This window comes from Magnolia sinica, chromosome 6, assembly GCF_029962835.1.
Source record: "Magnolia sinica isolate HGM2019 chromosome 6, MsV1, whole genome shotgun sequence".
NCBI classification, from domain to species: Eukaryota; Viridiplantae; Streptophyta; class Magnoliopsida; order Magnoliales; family Magnoliaceae; genus Magnolia; species Magnolia sinica.
Window position 1 is genome coordinate 36,137,642 of NC_080578.1, and position 17,800 is coordinate 36,155,441.

Sequence of the window (17,800 nt, forward strand, 5' to 3'; positions counted from 1 at the left end):
ATCGCCGATCGGGGACAGCGACTTGCAGTGGAATCGCGGGAGCTGCGATCGATCACCGATTAGGACAGCGACTTGCAATGGAATCGCGGGAGCCGCGATTGATCGCCGAGCTACGGTTATCCATGGCTACGGATTATAACCGTAGCTATAACCGTATCCCACGATTGATCGTCTATTTTAGAGCAAAGGCATTTTCGTCATGTGCAAGGGCGTCCGTACACCTGGGGAGTATTCTTGGCAACTAAAAAGAAATGGGCTTGAAAAGATTGTGGGCCATATACTGGTCGTACAGTTGGAAATTTTCCAAGTTTTAATATATTCTTTGGAACATAGGTTGTATCCTATTGTTGGCTATTATGATAAAGCCAATAAAAGGGTGACCCATGGACTGCATGAGGAATAGGAAGCGGTTAAAAAGATTTTCAAAAATTTGGAGTGCTTTTTATGGATTATAGCGGGCATAAAGCTAGTGAATGGTCGATGGAGTGTTGTGGTCTATAACTCAAGTGATAGACTGCGTGAAAGATACCTCGTTGCAACACTGAGGTCTTGGTATCGATTCCCTAGTGGGGGCAGCTAATAGTGAAGTGCGAACTGAGAGTAGGTGTACTAACAAGCTAATTAAATTTATTTTTATTTTTTTTAAAAAAAAGTATTATGGTCAACATACAAGATACACGATTAAGTTATTTAAAATATAAAAGGTGATGGAGGGCAACCAAAACAAAACATTAGATGACAAAAGTGAAGTGAGTCGTCGAGAGATGTTCAAAAGCACAACGGAATAGGAACAATCATAAAAGAAAGATTTAGAAAAGAGAAAGATCTAAAAAGACTTTCCAACTACTGTAACCATTGCAGTAATGGAAGAAGGATCTGGAAGAATAGGTTACAACAAAAGTTTATGAATAGCAGAGGAAATTAACATAGTAAAGGGTCTCACACCAATCAAACTAAACAAATCTATCAATTTACTTTATCTTAGTCTATCTTAGGAATAGTGATCATCAAGTAGCAGTAATTCTTAGCCATAATCTTTAATTGTAATCCAAGTTTACGCTCATACACTGGATTTGTTCTTTATCCAATATTAATAGTTCTTTTAAGAGATGCATTCTTGCAGTTGCTCCTATTGATAGATTGTGAGTTTTTCTTTTTGCATGATTTGATCTAGTATTCCGAAAGTCATTTCTTATGGAAGGCACAAAGTAACCCATCTTCAGAGGAAGAACCCCACCCTTCGATTATCGCCTGATCGTTATAAACTTCTGCAAATGGCTGAGTAAGCGATCGATCTTCTTAGAATCTGGTCATATATGTTCATATTGGACATTTTTACTTATTTTGGCACTTGGCGTCAAAGTTGATTGGTTTGAATCGAGCCATTGTATCGATTCTGGCATGCCCGCACAACAGAAAACAAACCGAGCGACCAACATTTTTTTTGCACACCTAATAGGACTACAAATTACTTGGTTAAAACAAATATATTTTTCGGTGCAATAATCATTTGGAATCATGAGCCGAAGGGGTGGTCGTAATACTTTAACAGTCATTGTTATGGCTAACAAGCCTCCTGCTAATGAGGAGTTGCAAGTCCAACAAGTGCCTGAGTAAGAAAATCCACCACCTATTTCGGTTTATATTCCTCTAAATCTAGATAGACGATCAACATCTCGGGTTTAACTTCTTAAGATTATGTCAGCCAAGATGGTTGATATGTAAAGGGAGATTTAACACATCGTAAAACTATCGTAAGTTTAGACAGAACACTCACAAGTTCAGACTGAGGCTTTCAATGGGTGGATGATCGGCCACACTGAGAGCATAAATCGATTGGTGGCTCTATTTGCTGATGAGCATTGCACCTCAGCAACAGGCTGATGCAAGTTCTATTGAAAATTGGGCACCTGTACTACCAGTCTAGCCGATGTTACAAACACTTCTATTACAGTGAAACACACCACTTGTTCCCATCCCTGGTCCATTCCATTATGTGTGAAATTCAACGATATCAGTAGATTTCAGACGTCCTAAGCATATTCATGTTCAAGACATGCGAAATTCGCCGCCAATAGTAGATTTCAGATGTTTTGAGCATAAAAATAGGAACGTAATTCATGAAGCCATGAATTAAGAATGCCCAGAGGGCATCCCTTGCTTAGAAACCAATCGTATAATGAAGAATAGTATCAAGATTGCTTTGAAGTAACCAAATTGTTCAATTGATTTAGGAATTAGCAAGTCAAGTTCTTAACCAAACTACTACTCCAGTTTATCATAAACCATATCTTGACTGGATTAACTGACAATAACCATTACCGAGGAACTATCAGCCTGACTTTATGTTGTTTACAGGTGATACGGGTCAATTGACCATAGAACACATAAGTCGATTTACAATACAATGTGGAGAATTGGCCAATAATAAGTATTATAAATTACAGTTATTTGGTCATTTATTTATTGGGGTAGCATTTATCTGGTATTCCAATTTACTACCAAATTTCATACAAAATTGGCAAGAAATGGAAGAAAAATCCATGCTCAGTTCTTTTATAAGGATAAAGAAATTTACATGGTCAATCTTGCTTGTTTTGAGCAATTACTATGGGAATCGATCGAGAATTATATTGCTTAGTTTAAAAGAGAAAAAAACTAATGCAAGGTATTTATGACCGAGACAAAATTTATCTAGTTGGCTCAAGATGGATTAGAATTTAATCTTCGAAAAAAGTTTATCGAAATAGAATTCACAGATCTTCAAGAGTCAATGAGGCAAAAGAATTCATCAGTAAGGACATATCATTATGACTCTAATTATGATGTTGTAGTAGCTAAAATATGGTTAAATAGCTATTCACATGTTTGGTCTTAGTTAAAGCAAATACGCTGACATTCTCTAATTAGAAAGTGCAAAGATCCTGTACCTTTGATATTTCTCACGCTATAGAAATCTTTAATATTATATTAGCTGGCAAATTTATCAAAATTCTAGTTAATCATAAAATTCTGACAGCCGAAGAATTGAAGAAAATTAATTATTGTAAATGGCATGGAACTCGGTTTAATTCCACTAACAAATGTGTTGTTTTCAGGAATGTTATTCATGATAATATCGACAAAAAGTTGTTAAAATTCCTTGAAAAAGAAAAAGAAACAATTTGATTGGTACTGATATGTTTCCATCCAATATAGAGATTAATATGTTCACCATCAATCCTCAAAGGTTAGTTCGGCCATGACAAATGATCGATCTTGGAGTTTAGAATCAACCCAAGGAGCAAAACGACATGAAGGGTGTGAGGCCTGAGACTACATTGACCAGGTCGAAGCATATCTAGATGAAATAATGTTAAATTATCAACACATCTTCGAGAAATGTGCGAGGCCGACTTGATCGAATGAGATATCTTATCGACCAAAATATCCATTAAGATAATCGGTCAATCAAAATTATGAGGAAAGAGACACCTTTTACCCCCAAAAGGACAACACATCAACAATTACACTCCAGCGATACCTGAGGAGATGACTCATACTCAAAAGTGGAGCTGGTAAAAAGAACATGCAGTAAAGAGAAGGAAGTTAGCCATTGCTTTAGATCAATCCTAGAAGTATCAACTAACTCGACTAACGTTGGTAGTGCCAAAGTAAGAAGAAGAACAACGTATATTAACTAATATGGGAGTATCGACCGAATCTCGTGAGGAGCATGAATCGATCGAAGATCCTAAATATGATAATACATGAATGAACATGGAAGATCGATTAAATGCTTCAGTGATGCGAAATTCTCCAATGATCTTTTGATTGAAGAGTTATTTGCTAAGGCAAGAGCATTAGAATCATCTTCTTCTAAACTGAATAGATGAAGCATGAACAAAGCTGCACAAGAAGTTGATATTCAACCAAATTCGAAAACACATGGAGGGTAGTGTCTGAATTCATTCATACAATTTGGCTCATCTCCACTGATTACATTGGATTGTAATATGGTGTTGAATATGTTATTAAGTTTCCAAGTTAAACCATCTCAACCAAGCACAACGAAAAGAGATGTAGAAGAATTAGGCCCACGGATAATTATACAACATAAATCTTTTAACTCCAAGGATGAAGTCAAAAAGGTGTTGACTGTGATGGTTGAACTAGGGTCCCCTTCTAAAAAATCATTATTGAAAGGATTTTTTTTTGTTAGCTTGTTAGTACACCCCACTGTCAGTTCACACTTCATCATTAGCCACCCCCACTAAGGAATCGATAACAAGACCTCGGTGTTGAAACGAGGTATCCTTCACTTAGTCTACCACTTGAGCTATGGATCAGGGTGTAATCATTATTGAAAGGATGACTCTTATAATGACCCAACATTTGAAGCTATTGTATATCTTCATTTAATTAGAAGGATGTTTAGCCACTCGGGTTCTAGTCAACAACGGAGTTGCTGTTAGCATTCTACCAGCTAAAATTATGGCTAAACTAGAAAAGACTTAAGATGACCTTATTCCAACCGAGGTCAAAATGAGTAATTACGTTGGAGGAATAATGAGAACACATGGTATTTTACGAATCAAATTAATGATGGGAACCAAGAAGGTTTTAGCCACTTTCTTTGTGGTTGATACTTCATCAAACTACAATGCTCTGCTTGAACGAGATTGGATTCATTGATTCTCATGTATCTTATCATCATTGCACCAATTCATGATTTTCTAAAATCAACACCAAGTAGAACTGGTTTTTGCTGATAATAAATTGTTCTTAGCTATATTTAATGCAGCTGCGGCTTATTTCTAAGGAGGTGAGATTGAACCTATACGACTTACAGGGCGAGACAAGAATGGTAAACCAACAGATATTGACAATAGACCCCACCCCGATAATATCATGCAAGATATTGCAACCATGATTCAAGTAAGTGAGGAGTTGTTGGCGGCTTTAATTCCCTTCTGTACGACTATAAGATGTACGATTGAAGAATTCCATGATGAAACAATAGTTGGTCAAGGCCGAGTTCATGGCCAAAATGCAGCAGCTTGAGGAGAGTTTGCAAAATCATGATAATAGGTGTTTTGTTGATATAGCCGACATAGTTGTATCGGTTGATCAGGAAACTGAAGATGGTATTAAAAATGAAGGATTTGAAACCAACTCCAGAGAATTTGGAGGAGTAAATTTGGAGACCGAGTAACATTCTAAACCTATTTTTATTAGTGGATTAACAGATTTCCAAACTTTTGAGTGTGAAATAGTGTATATTTTCCCTTGTTATGCATTGGTTATATAAGCATAGATGCATTTAATCAATATAACTATATATGTTTTCCTATGTGAGATCATTTAGATAATTAGGATAAAAAGAACAATTAAAGAGAGATTTAAAGCTCAAAGAATGACCAAGAGAAGACTTTGAGATTTAGAGGTAATTAATAAAGATTTCAAGTACTAAATATTCAAGAAAATCAAGTGCAAATGAGAGAGAAAAGATTGACAAAATCACAAACATGCATCTATCATGCATAAGCTTATAGAAAGCTTAAAGGGTGGTGTATGTGTGTGCATGTAACGACCTTGGAATTTTTGTGCTAATCTTTCCTTAAGTAGTTGTTTTGGGGTAATTAGCGCTTTACTCGATTGCTTGTGAAATCCGCATCAATCACTTTAAATTGTATCTGCATGGCTCTAATCGTGTAGATTAGTGAGCGCTACGTTACTCTGAAATCTGGGATCCATCGCTAAATCCAGTTGTTCTGGGGAATTTTTGGAAGATCTGGATCGGACCTGGACCGCGCGTCGAAAGTCCGATGACGATGATCTTAGGCTGTTGCGGTCACCGAGTTGGGCTTGACCATCTCCTCGAAAATCAAGTCCATGTGATGTTCTGGGTCGATTTGCTTGAGCTTGGAGTGAAGAGTGTGAGAACGGTTGGAATTTATTAAGCTTTTATTGAAATATGAGTCATGTCACTTGCGCGATGATTTTAAGTTATCTGATCGTTGGATTCTGACCCAATTTCATCCTCTGATCAGGATAGTTGGCCCAGGCATATCCTAGTGCTTGTGGACCTGATCGAGATTCCGTGACCGTTGATTTGAGTGTGGTCTACCACGGCTGATCTGAAGAGCCGGTCGGAATGAAAACTCAGCTTGACCTAGATCCATGGTCAAGGAGCTTAAGTCCGACCTTTCGTGGTTATAGGCCCACCAGAAGTGCTTCGTTGGATCGAGGAAGGCTTACTTTGGTTATAACCTAAGTATACCTTGACCCTGGGGTTATTTTCATCAAATAAAGGCCTATTTATAGTCCTTAAACCCTAGCCCTCTTTTCCATACGAATTTTCTCTAACCCTAGCTTGGAAAGAGAGTGGAAAAGAGAGAGAAAGTGAGAGAGATGTTGGTGAATCATCTTGGATTCTTCCTTGTTCTTCTTTATCTTTGAACCTTCACTTTGAATCGTTCTTCCGACGATTCCTGAGTTCTTTGGGGTAAGTTAAACCTAACCCTAACCCGTGTTAGAGCTTAGATTAGTTTTGGAGTTGTTGTATCTCATTCTATCTTTATTTTAGGGTATTCTAGACCAGATTGTGAAGAAAACTCGTCTAAATCGATTCGTGGTTCTTTCTTCGCTTAAGGTGCGGACTTTAAGTGTATAGGTTATGGTTTTCAAGGCTTTCAATCCCAGTTAGTGATTTATTCTTGTTATGGATGAAATTTCATATGCCAAATGTTATATTTACATTGCTTCCCTGATATGCATGTGCTATATTGAGATTTGTGTATTCTAAGTGTATTTATAAAGTACCGTATACATATAAAATACGCACTTGTGTTTGCCATGATTATTTGTCATGTATGTATGCTAGATGCATGTATGACAACTCCTTGGTAAAAGGAATTGTCTAAGTGCATGTATTCCAACATACGTCATGTATGTTGTTTCCATGTATGCTAAGTGTTTGTAGAAATGCATGAATGATCTAAGTGTAACTGATTATACTAGTAGCAGGCGTTGAGAAGTGATTCTCAACACTCCTATTGATGCGCATGATTTCCTTTATGCTAGTTACATTCCATGTTATTTAAATTCAAGCATTTCCTATGCTTACATTTATGTTAAGTTGTTATTCTTCAAGTGATGATGTACCATGATTTGAGTTATTGTTCCATTACTGTTTTACATTCCATATGAGTATCCGTAGTAGCGTAAGGTGTTTGGGACTATGCCTTAGTCCAGGAAATCGGTAATTGACCGTATATGCGTGGTTGAGATTGCTTTCGCCACGTTGGACATATTAGACGAACCCGAGTCGTATTAGAGTTGTCGGCAGTGGTTTGGCCACGCGGAGTGTTTGCGCACTCCATGTCGTTCAATTCAACGTGCGCTTGTGCTAGTCGAGTTCGTTAAATAACCCGATTATCCGATGTATGTTAACCATGTATGGACGCTATTGCTTGAATCTAGGGTACCGAACTTACCGATGACATCCTAATAACCATGGTACCTGATCCGCTAAGACTCATGAGCCAAACATGGTGGTATGGGACACCGTGGTCGAGCTGTCGGCCTACGCTAGGGTGACGAGCCTCCCCGTAGTGACCAATGAGCAACTAAACTCGTGAGCCGATTATGGTGGTATGGGACACTATATTCGTGCTGTCGACCTACATTGATTGGTGACGAGCCCTTTGTAGTGACCTCGAGCATACCTGGATACCGCAAGGAGGTGACGAGCCAAATTGTGGCAGTAAAGGCATGAAAGGCGTGCATTGATTGGTGACGAGCCCTTTGCTACGACCTCAAATTTATGATCGTATGATATGTCTAGGATTGACGACCCTAGTATGGATTACTGTTTGGATGGTGACATGAGGAAGGTATCTTAGCTTCCCAATCCTGTTGTGTGAAACGGACTAATAACAACTTGGTAATCATATCCATGCACCGCATTTGCATGTGCTTTGTAGATGTGGCGCACTTTGAGGCGATGTCATGCGTAACGTAAGATGAAGACGCTGAGGGTGTACGCGTGAGGGCACGCATCATATTGCATTCATACCTGCATTAACAAGAGTACTTAGGATTTATTTAATTGTCCTGCTTTATCATTACTGTTTGATTGAACCGATAACATGTTAACCAGTGCCTTATTGTTCCACGAGTTGATCACTCACTCCCACGTTTCGGCGGTGTTACACACCCACCGGACTGTCTTAGTTGCAGATGTTGCAGATGTGGATGCGACGTCGAGGCAGAGCGAGCTGGATGACGACGAGGCCGCCTTCTCCTATATGCAGTTTTCAGACAAGTTCTAGCGAGCCTCGGTTCTATTGCGCGGGATCTCTGGGATTATATTTTTGGAATTGAAATGATGTAATTATACTCAAATTTTGTTACATAACACTTTCAAACGATCCGGCTTGTATATGTAATTCGGGATTTACACTTGTACACATATTTTGCTATAAGTCTTCCGCTTGCTTTATTCACTTGTCCCTGAATCATATCTGTGTTTTGGCTTAATCTATTCCATGTTTTATGCACTAATACGACAACATACATCCATCATTAAATATGTTGCATAAGTGATGTTTTGGAACTCGGGAGCCGAGTTATGCTCGACACCCGAATTTCAGGGCGTTACAACCTAGAAGTCCAACAACAAACAGTGATTTTCAGAGTTAATTCGACTCGACTTTAGGTGCGGCCAAAGCCAGGTTTGGTGCCACCGAAGGACCCTCTGGTGCGACCTAAGGAAGACAGAGACTTTAGATACAAATTGAAGAAATTCGACTGTAACCGAGCACTAATTCGGTGCGATCGAAAGACATGTTAGATGCGACCGAAGTGTATTATCAGTTACAGCCAAAATGTAACAAAAGTGCATAAATTAAAGTCGGTTCCAAGTTATTGCAAAATTTTCTATTTAAATAAATGTTTTAGGATTTCTTAGATACGAATAAAGTAGAAGAGATAAAGCAATGAGTTGTGGAGCTTTCGTAGAGTCTTTCTCCAAACTTTCGATTCTAGTCGATTTTTATGTTTTTCTTTTTGAGTTTTAGTTCAATCATATCTATGATTGGCTAATCTCTTAGCTAGGGCCAAGAGGTGAAGCTTATAATTATTCTTAATGTTTAGTTTATTTTGATTCAAGTATTTGATTTACATGTTAAACAATTTATTGATATTTGGTTTGAATGAAGATTTATTTCTAGTTTACTTTTATCCATTGTCGACTATGGGTACATTGGACGCTTCAGGAAGGCTATGAATAATTTCTTATCTATTTTACAAGGGATTGATATATAAAATCCGTTGATCTATCGTAGACTCAGGCATGATAGATACTTTAAATTTCTTACGATCAATACTTTGGTTTAATATGTGGGAACCAATTTAATTGAAGTTCAAATATGTTTTGATGTATGAATGATGATTTAACCACTCCATTATCTGGCTTGATAGGATAAGACTTTGATTCTAGTTGAGTAATGCAATTGAATCAAGTGAATTAACCATTAAGATATGGCTATAAGTGGATCCTTAGCGCTCTAGTATTTTATCTCTAATAGTTTTAATCACAATTACTTCTTAAATCAATTTACATTAGTTAGTTGAGTTCTAGTTCTAGTTCTAAAGTGTTCCAGAAATCGTATAAATATAAGTCCCTATGGATATGACTTCGATCTCACTAAGTTATTACTACATCGCAGCCTTGCGCTTGGGGTTTGTTCGATCATAAACCCAAGCCGAACTTCTTAATTTACTTAAAAAGTTTGTCGATTACTTTGCTTGAGATTATCAGGAGTTACCTGGACTAGACTGAAATCTGGTTGAACACAAGTTACCTATAAATGAGAGATATAAGCCACATAAATAACCGCATAAGTGGATGACGGCCAAAGTAATGCAAAATATTAAGGAGGAAATCGATCGGCCTTTAAAAGCAAGTTTCATTAAACTCATCAAATATACCAAATGAATTTTAAAAATAGTACCAGTTATTAAGAAAAATGGTAAGATCAAAGTGTGCATTGATTTTTAAATTTTAAATCGAGCCATACCAAATGACAAATACCCACGCCTATGACCGATCAGTTAATCAATTCGCAACTAGGCATTAAATGGTATCCTTTATAGATTGTCATTCATGATATAATTAAATAAATATTACAGTAGATGATGTCTTAAAGATAACATTTAGATGTCTTGATCTTTTAGGTATGTTTTACTAGGTTATAATGTCTTTTTAGGCTTAAAAATATTGCAGTTACTTATCAAAGAGTTATGAATGCCATTTTTATGATATGATTGGCCGATTCATAAAAATTTATATCGATGACTTAATGGTCAAATCGGTCAGCTTGGTTAAGAATATCGACCATTTATGAAAGTCATTTGAAAGAATGAGAATTCATAAATTGAAAATGAACCCTCTTAAATGTGTTTTTGGTGTATTAGTTAGAAATTTTTTGACTTTTATGATACATTAGAGAGAAATCGAGATCGATTAGCTTAAGGCACAAGCAATAGTAGAAGCTCAACCACCAAAAATCAAAACTGAGTTACAAATGTTTCTTGGCAAGGTTAACTTTATGCGGTGATTTATCTCCAATTGCACTAAAAAAACTAATGTATTTTCTTAAAATAATGGGATGGGTTCAAATGGGAGGCAGAGCATCAATTGGCTTTCAACGGCATTAAAGAGTATTTTTCCAAGTCATCTGTTATAATGCTACCAGTAAATGGTCAACTGCTTAAGTTGCATATCTTAGCTTCCTGAGAGTCGATTGGAGCTTTGTTTGCACAAGACAATGATGACCGAAAAGGGCGTGTGGTCTATTATCTTAGTTGAACATTGTTAGATATCGAGAGGTGGTATTCTATTATGAAAAATTTATGTTTATCATTGTACTTTACGGCTATAAAATTAAACACTATTTATTGGTCGAAATAATCAATGAAATTGTAATAACTGATCTAATAAAATATATGTTAAATTGACTAATTTTGAATTGCCGAATTAGAAAATGGATTCTCACTTTATCCAAGTTCAATTTAGTTTATGTGCCACAAAGGGCTATAAAAGGACATGCCATAGTAGACTTTCTAGCCAATCATCCTTCAAACATAAAAGATCAACTTCCTTTTGAAGCCTTAAACTTGTATGAGGTATATTAGTTGTCATGCCTCAAACTCAAGAACCGAGCTCAAAAAATTTCCGATGACAAATTCTGTGCCAATAGCCTCCTTAGTACCCCCATTCTCGGCTCCCAGCTCACATACGTTAGGTTCCGATCTTGGGATCCTAAAAGGGGGATTTTCATGGTGATTTTTTTTATGGACCAAAACCACAAGTGTACCCGAGTCACAAAACATTATCACCACACATTTACTAATATAATCTTTGCATACAATGCTGGAAAGGAAAATACAAGATGTAATCAAAACTCTAAAAGAACAGGCTCATGCTCCAAGCTCAATGTCACTGATACGCCCTAGCATCAGCTACAGCATAAACAAATGCACGTAAGCTTCCTACGAAGCTTATAGAGTGCGTATGTGCATGCACAATGCACATGACAATAATGCAAATATCAGAGTATGTGGAAGACGATAGATGGCTAAACTGCCAAGTCCATCAATGTTGTTAATCATACCAAGGTTATGCAATGCAAAGCTTACATGGCCGAATATCATATACTAGGGATGCAACGCAACCATGCTAATCCTCAACTAGTCCACATATCAGTATAGTTTGTATTTAGAAACACCACTGGGGTCTAGTACACTCCAACACTAGTTACCGCCCCCATCGCGCGCATGACCAAGTAAGTGGAAGAGACCTTACTATGTGCCTTACCAGTGATATGTCAATGCCCACCCGGCTTGCCAATAATGGACTCATTTACGAGCTGATCAAACTGAACCTAGCTTATAGCCTCCTACCCTCGAGTGGATAAGGTTACACCCCTTTTCAATTGACCACGACACAGTGGGAGATGCGGCCTACTGGTATTTGGCACTCGGGCGCTCATGTTATCCACTCGGTCTTGACGTTGAAGCATCTAACTGGTACCACAAGGGTTTAGGGACTTTCGCCTAAGGACATCCAAAGCACCCTAATGTTAGAACAAATATTTTCGATATCTAATCTGGCCTTCCATGATATGTCTATGAAGGCCACAACCCCGATGTTGTTCGGGTGTAATGTGATCATGACATACAAGATGCGAAATACATGGGTCATACCATCCAAGTCATGCACCAAACTTGCACATACCACACGATTATGTGGGGCAACCCTATCTCATATGGGGTCCCCTACGTATCTCCAGCCGAAAGGCATATGCTATGATCAATCATCATCCACAACATACATATAAATTATGCATATGGGCATATAACTGAGCATGATATCATTACATTATGCATGTTATTAGTGTGTCCTATCAGGTTAAGTACATTAGCATGTTATCAGACACATCAAGTGATAGTCGGCCTTAATTGGCACGATATATATATATATATATATATATATATATATATATATATATATATATATATATATATATATATATATATATATATATATATATAGAGTGTGACCTAAACAACAGACCCCACTATAAATGTAAAGGTCTATGTGACATGGACCACTTGAGACTAGAGTTGGCCCCATACTTGGGCCTGCACACATAAATGAGATAACAAAATAGATGTACAATTTGGATAAAACATATATATCAAGGTCGAACCATGGTGAGCCCCTTAGTTAGGTTCGATAATAATTAAATATTACAGTGAGTCTAGAAAGATCTCCAATGGCAGGCACTCAACCACTTTGATTTCATGAAGTGGCCCACTTAAATCCAAGCCTAACACCCCTACTAAGATGGATGGTAGGGTAGACAACACATTCCTCCAGTGGGACCCTAAAACGAGCCCCACGGTCCTGGTGGTCTAGAAAATAAACATCAGAGAAGCCTACGGTAGGTTTCAACAATAGACATCATTGTCCTTATTGTTTCCTATGGTATGGCCCACTTAAGATTTGGATTTGGCTAGATTTTTGGGCTCCAAGGGCTGACATGAGCCGGGAGACATATGAATGGTGTGGATCTAAGAAATACAGCACAGTCGGTCCTAAGAGTGGAAACCCACTCTCCCAGCTCATGTAGAGGGCATCAATGATGTTGGGCTTTTCAGCATGTTGGTTTACTATGGTGTGGATCACCTGATATATGGATTGGCTTAAGCTTTGGTCTCAATGGCCAAAATGGGATGGAGAATCTGATGGACATAGTGGATGAAACATATGCATCATGGTGGTGCTTACGAGTGGAGGGCCCATTCTTCCTCTGTGCATTGATGGTGTCTGGATGTTGGATTGTTCCAGTGTTCCAACGTCTCTGACACTGAGAACATCCAACATCTGGACTTCTTTAATGTATATATATATATTCTTGAAATGGACATGTGGATGGGGTCCATATGAGATATCCGAACCGTCCATCAAATTGACCAACTCAAGGTGGCTCCAAGAAGCCTTGGATCAACTCAATCTTTGTGTTTTTCCACCATTTAAATATGTGTGATCTAATAAATAAGTTAGATGGAAAATAAATATCAAGGTGGTCCACGCTGTGATAGCGTGCGAAGCATGCTCCCCAACAACGTGGCCCACTTGTGGGCCCCAAAACATCATCAAAGTAAAATAAAGGGAAAGTGAATGGAAAGAACAAGTAAGGGAAGGAGATCCGGCCATCAGGGTGGCCCTCACCACTATGGGGTCCACCATACATGATTACGGTGCGTCCCACCCTTGTGGGCCCACCAAAAATAAATAAATCGTAAAGAAATGGAGGGTTTTGATCCTCCCATGCACTCACAATAATGTATGATCAGTTGGATCGTCTAAGATCGGCGATCAGACGGCTCAAATGGTGAAGCTCCTCTCCTAAACTCCTCTAACATTCCCCCAAGCTCTAATATCTCTTAATCCATTTCTTAAAAGGACTTCTTTCTCTCATGCACTCTCTCTTCTCTCTCTAATCTCTCTCTAATTTTCTCTAATCTTTTCTCTTTCTTACTCTCTCTCTAATCTCTTCTTTCTCTATCTCTAATATATTTTCACTTTTTTGTTCTCACTCACATTTGCTAGGAAGATTTGAAGAAATTAGAGGGGCTTGGGAGTTTTATAGTAGGACTTTTAGGATATGGAGGGAATAAGAAGAAGATGGAGGGGTAAAATGGGAAGAAAAAGAAGGAAAGAATGATGGCTAGGCATGGGTAAGGGTTTGCATGAGAAAGGCATGGGCTTATTTGACTAATAAGGAGAAAGAGTGAAATGGGTGATGGATGGGTTGATTAATTTGACAGCATTAGGATTTATGCAAGTGGGGCCTACATGTGTTACACGGCCTACCTTGGATTGAGCTAAAATTGTAACTTCTAATATAAGAGTCGAAATGGGGCGTGTCACATGGCGTTGGAGTTGTAACGCCCATGGGGTCGTTAGGGTAAAAGTCCCGGGGTATTGCGGTACTAAAATAGGATCACGATCAAAACACATCAATCTGGTCAAAGGAAAATATGTCGTTGTCGACATAGAAGCATACAGAAGGTCTCGTGATGCTACAGGTCTTACAACTCGTCAAAAGGGCGGGCAGGCGCCCACCAAGGAGTGGAGTGGGGGCCCACTCATGGGACCCACCATAGTGCATGTATTTGATCCATACCGCCCATTTATTTTGTCAAATCATTTTAGGCTGGGAAATTCACCCTAAAAATCCTCCTTAAAGGATCCCAAGATCGGAACCTGGCATATGGCAGCTGGGAACCGAGAATGGGGTACTAAGGAGGTTGTCAACATTAGATTCAGTAGGCAGGAATTTTGTGAGCTCAATTCCCGAGTTTGGGGTGTGACAAAAGATGGTATCAGATCATAACTTAGGGATACCTGAGAATAACATCACATATTTGATAATAGTCTTAGATTAACTACCCTTCACTTCATGATTGTTGTGAACTTAGAATGATTAGAATCTCAATCTTGAAAATTTAGAAACACAACCTAGGTTTCCATTGCAACTTAGTATAAAATTAGCATTCCCATTTGGTTATGGAGAAATTTTGAGGATGAAATTTTTTGTTAGGAGGGTAGATTTATAAGACCTATAACCTCACAAGACCTTCCGTACACTTCTACTTTGACAACGGCATGTTCCTGGCGGACAATATCAACGAGTTTTGAACGCAACCCTATTTTAGTACTACAGTACCCCGAGACTTATACTCTAGTGATCGTGCGGAACTATAATTCCAATGCCATGTGGCACACACATTTTGACCCCTATATTAGAAGTTGCAATTTTAGCTCAATCCTAGGTGGGCCGCGCAATGCATGTGGGCCCCACTTACACAAATCTCAATGTTGTCAAATCAATCAATCCACCAATCAACCCATCCATCAATCATGTCACTCTCTCCCATTAGTCAAACAAGCCCATGCCTTTCTCATGCAACCCATGCCTAGCCATCATTCTTTCCTTCTTTTTCTCCCCATTTTACCCCTTCATCTTCTTCTTATTCCCTCCCTATCCTAAAAGTCATACCACAAAAACTCCCAAACCCCTCTCATTTCTCCAAATCTTCCTAGCAAATATGAGTGAGAACAAAAGATAGAAAAGAGATTAGAGATAAAGAAAGAAGAAATTAGAGAGAAAAAAAAATATTAGAGAAAATTAGAGAGAGATTAGAGAGAGAAGAGAGAGTGCTTGAGAGAAAGAAGTCCTTTTAAGAAGTGGATTAAGAGATATTAGAGCTCGAGGGAAGGTTAGAGGAGTTGAGAGGAGGTATTACGGTACTAAAATAAGGTCGTAATGGTTTAGGCTCAAACACTTGACCCGAGGGCTGAGCCCAAGCTTAAAAATCAAGCCTCGGGGTGCCCAGAGTATGTTCAAAATACAGACCTCGCTTAAAAGCACTTAAAGGGGTCTTCTCTACATTACAAGTTGCAACATGTAAAAAATGCGACCATGCTCATTTTAATGTTTACGTGACTAATCTCATAACACTAAATGGGAGAGGAAAGGAGAAGTGGTCAAAAAAATGTACGTTTGTTTCATACACATGATTTTAAATCTTTGATCATTGAAACATGACAGATCCACTAGAGTTGGGCATTAAGTCGAGTTGGACCGAATTGGGGTTGACCCTACCCGATCCTGTTTTGAAATCAATAGTAAATAAACCATGTCTATAAAATGAACAAAGTAAATAAACATTCTCAAAAATCAAAAGCAAATAAACCACCACTACACCAAAATCCTATTTAGGAACAGTTGAAAACTATTCCTATGTCATGAAAAATTAGGGACGGTTGAAAACTGTCGAAAATTTTCAATTCAAGGACGGTTAAAAACCGTCATAAATTTTCAATTTCGGAATAGTTCTAAGCCCTTCTTAATTTTGGGAACGGTATTTTAAGAATGATATTTTTCCATATTTAAGACTTATTTAGGAAGTGTCAGTAAAAGCCGTACAACTACTGGTAAAAGCCAATAAATTTGTTATTTCAATTAGAACCTATATTTTTTATAAAAATATATTTGAAACCCAAAGAATGTTGCAGTAAAATTAAAAATGAATATTAAAATAATATTATACAACTTTACAATAAAAGATATATATTATTTACAATAATAACTTGAAAATTGTTCGAATACGTTAAAAAAATCCTCAATGTGGCCCACTCCTAGCTTGGCCAATAGAGCTATCTCTAGCCTCTTTATCCACACATCGTTTCAACCAAGTAGTGTTGGTACCTATCTACAATGATCACTACCTAAGTCTCCATCTGTAAGTTTAAGAGAACAAACATGTCAAGAAGTAAGTCAAACAAAACATAGTATAGATTTTAATATGCGTATTTTTAGTTCCCACAAACAAACAAGACAAATGAATGGTTGCCTGAGTGTGTTATTTATTGAATGTATATTATACCAGAGCAACTAAAGGTCTGCATATCGAGCACATAACAGGAATTATGAAAGGAAAAGAGGACAAAACATACATAGAATTCTCCTTTTTCTTTTCATTTTTATTTCTTTTTCTTTCTATTTCTTAAAGGAATCCATATCCGAACTGACAACATTAGCCAAATATCTAGCCTGACTAAGAAGATGAACAATGCAGGCATAATGCTCCACTCTGTAACAAATGTTCCGCCTAGGAATTCCTCCAGTGAGTAGAAATTCCGTACTATAAGTTAAATGGACTTCACTAGGGTCAACGAAACTAGTCGCTGATATGAATAATAATGAAACACAATATAAGCCTATACCATTGAGCATACGAGAAGATGATGCGATTAAAGACGTTGAATGCAACTCAAGTCAACTTTCATCTGATGCATATTCAAAACATGTAGAAATAAGTAGAGAGCTATTTGCCTAACTATATTAGGTGGATGGAAACACACTATTTATGAAATATACCAAAAGCATGATAACATGGCCTAATTATCTCAACGTAATAGAGATGCCACCCATCCGTCCATGCTCTACCACATCATTAGGAGAGAAGATGGTTCGGAAACAAAATCAAGATATGAACCAGGTGATCTATAGGATGGCCAAACAGGCATTTAATCAAGATTGGCTGGCAATTGAAGATGCTTGGTTTTTTGGTTTTCCAATTTGGTTTCTTATTCGAATGAATTAAGATCGACCTAAGGAATATTTTCATGAACTTCTCAACAAGTTCTATAAGAAGACAAAGTCGGAACAGGAAATTC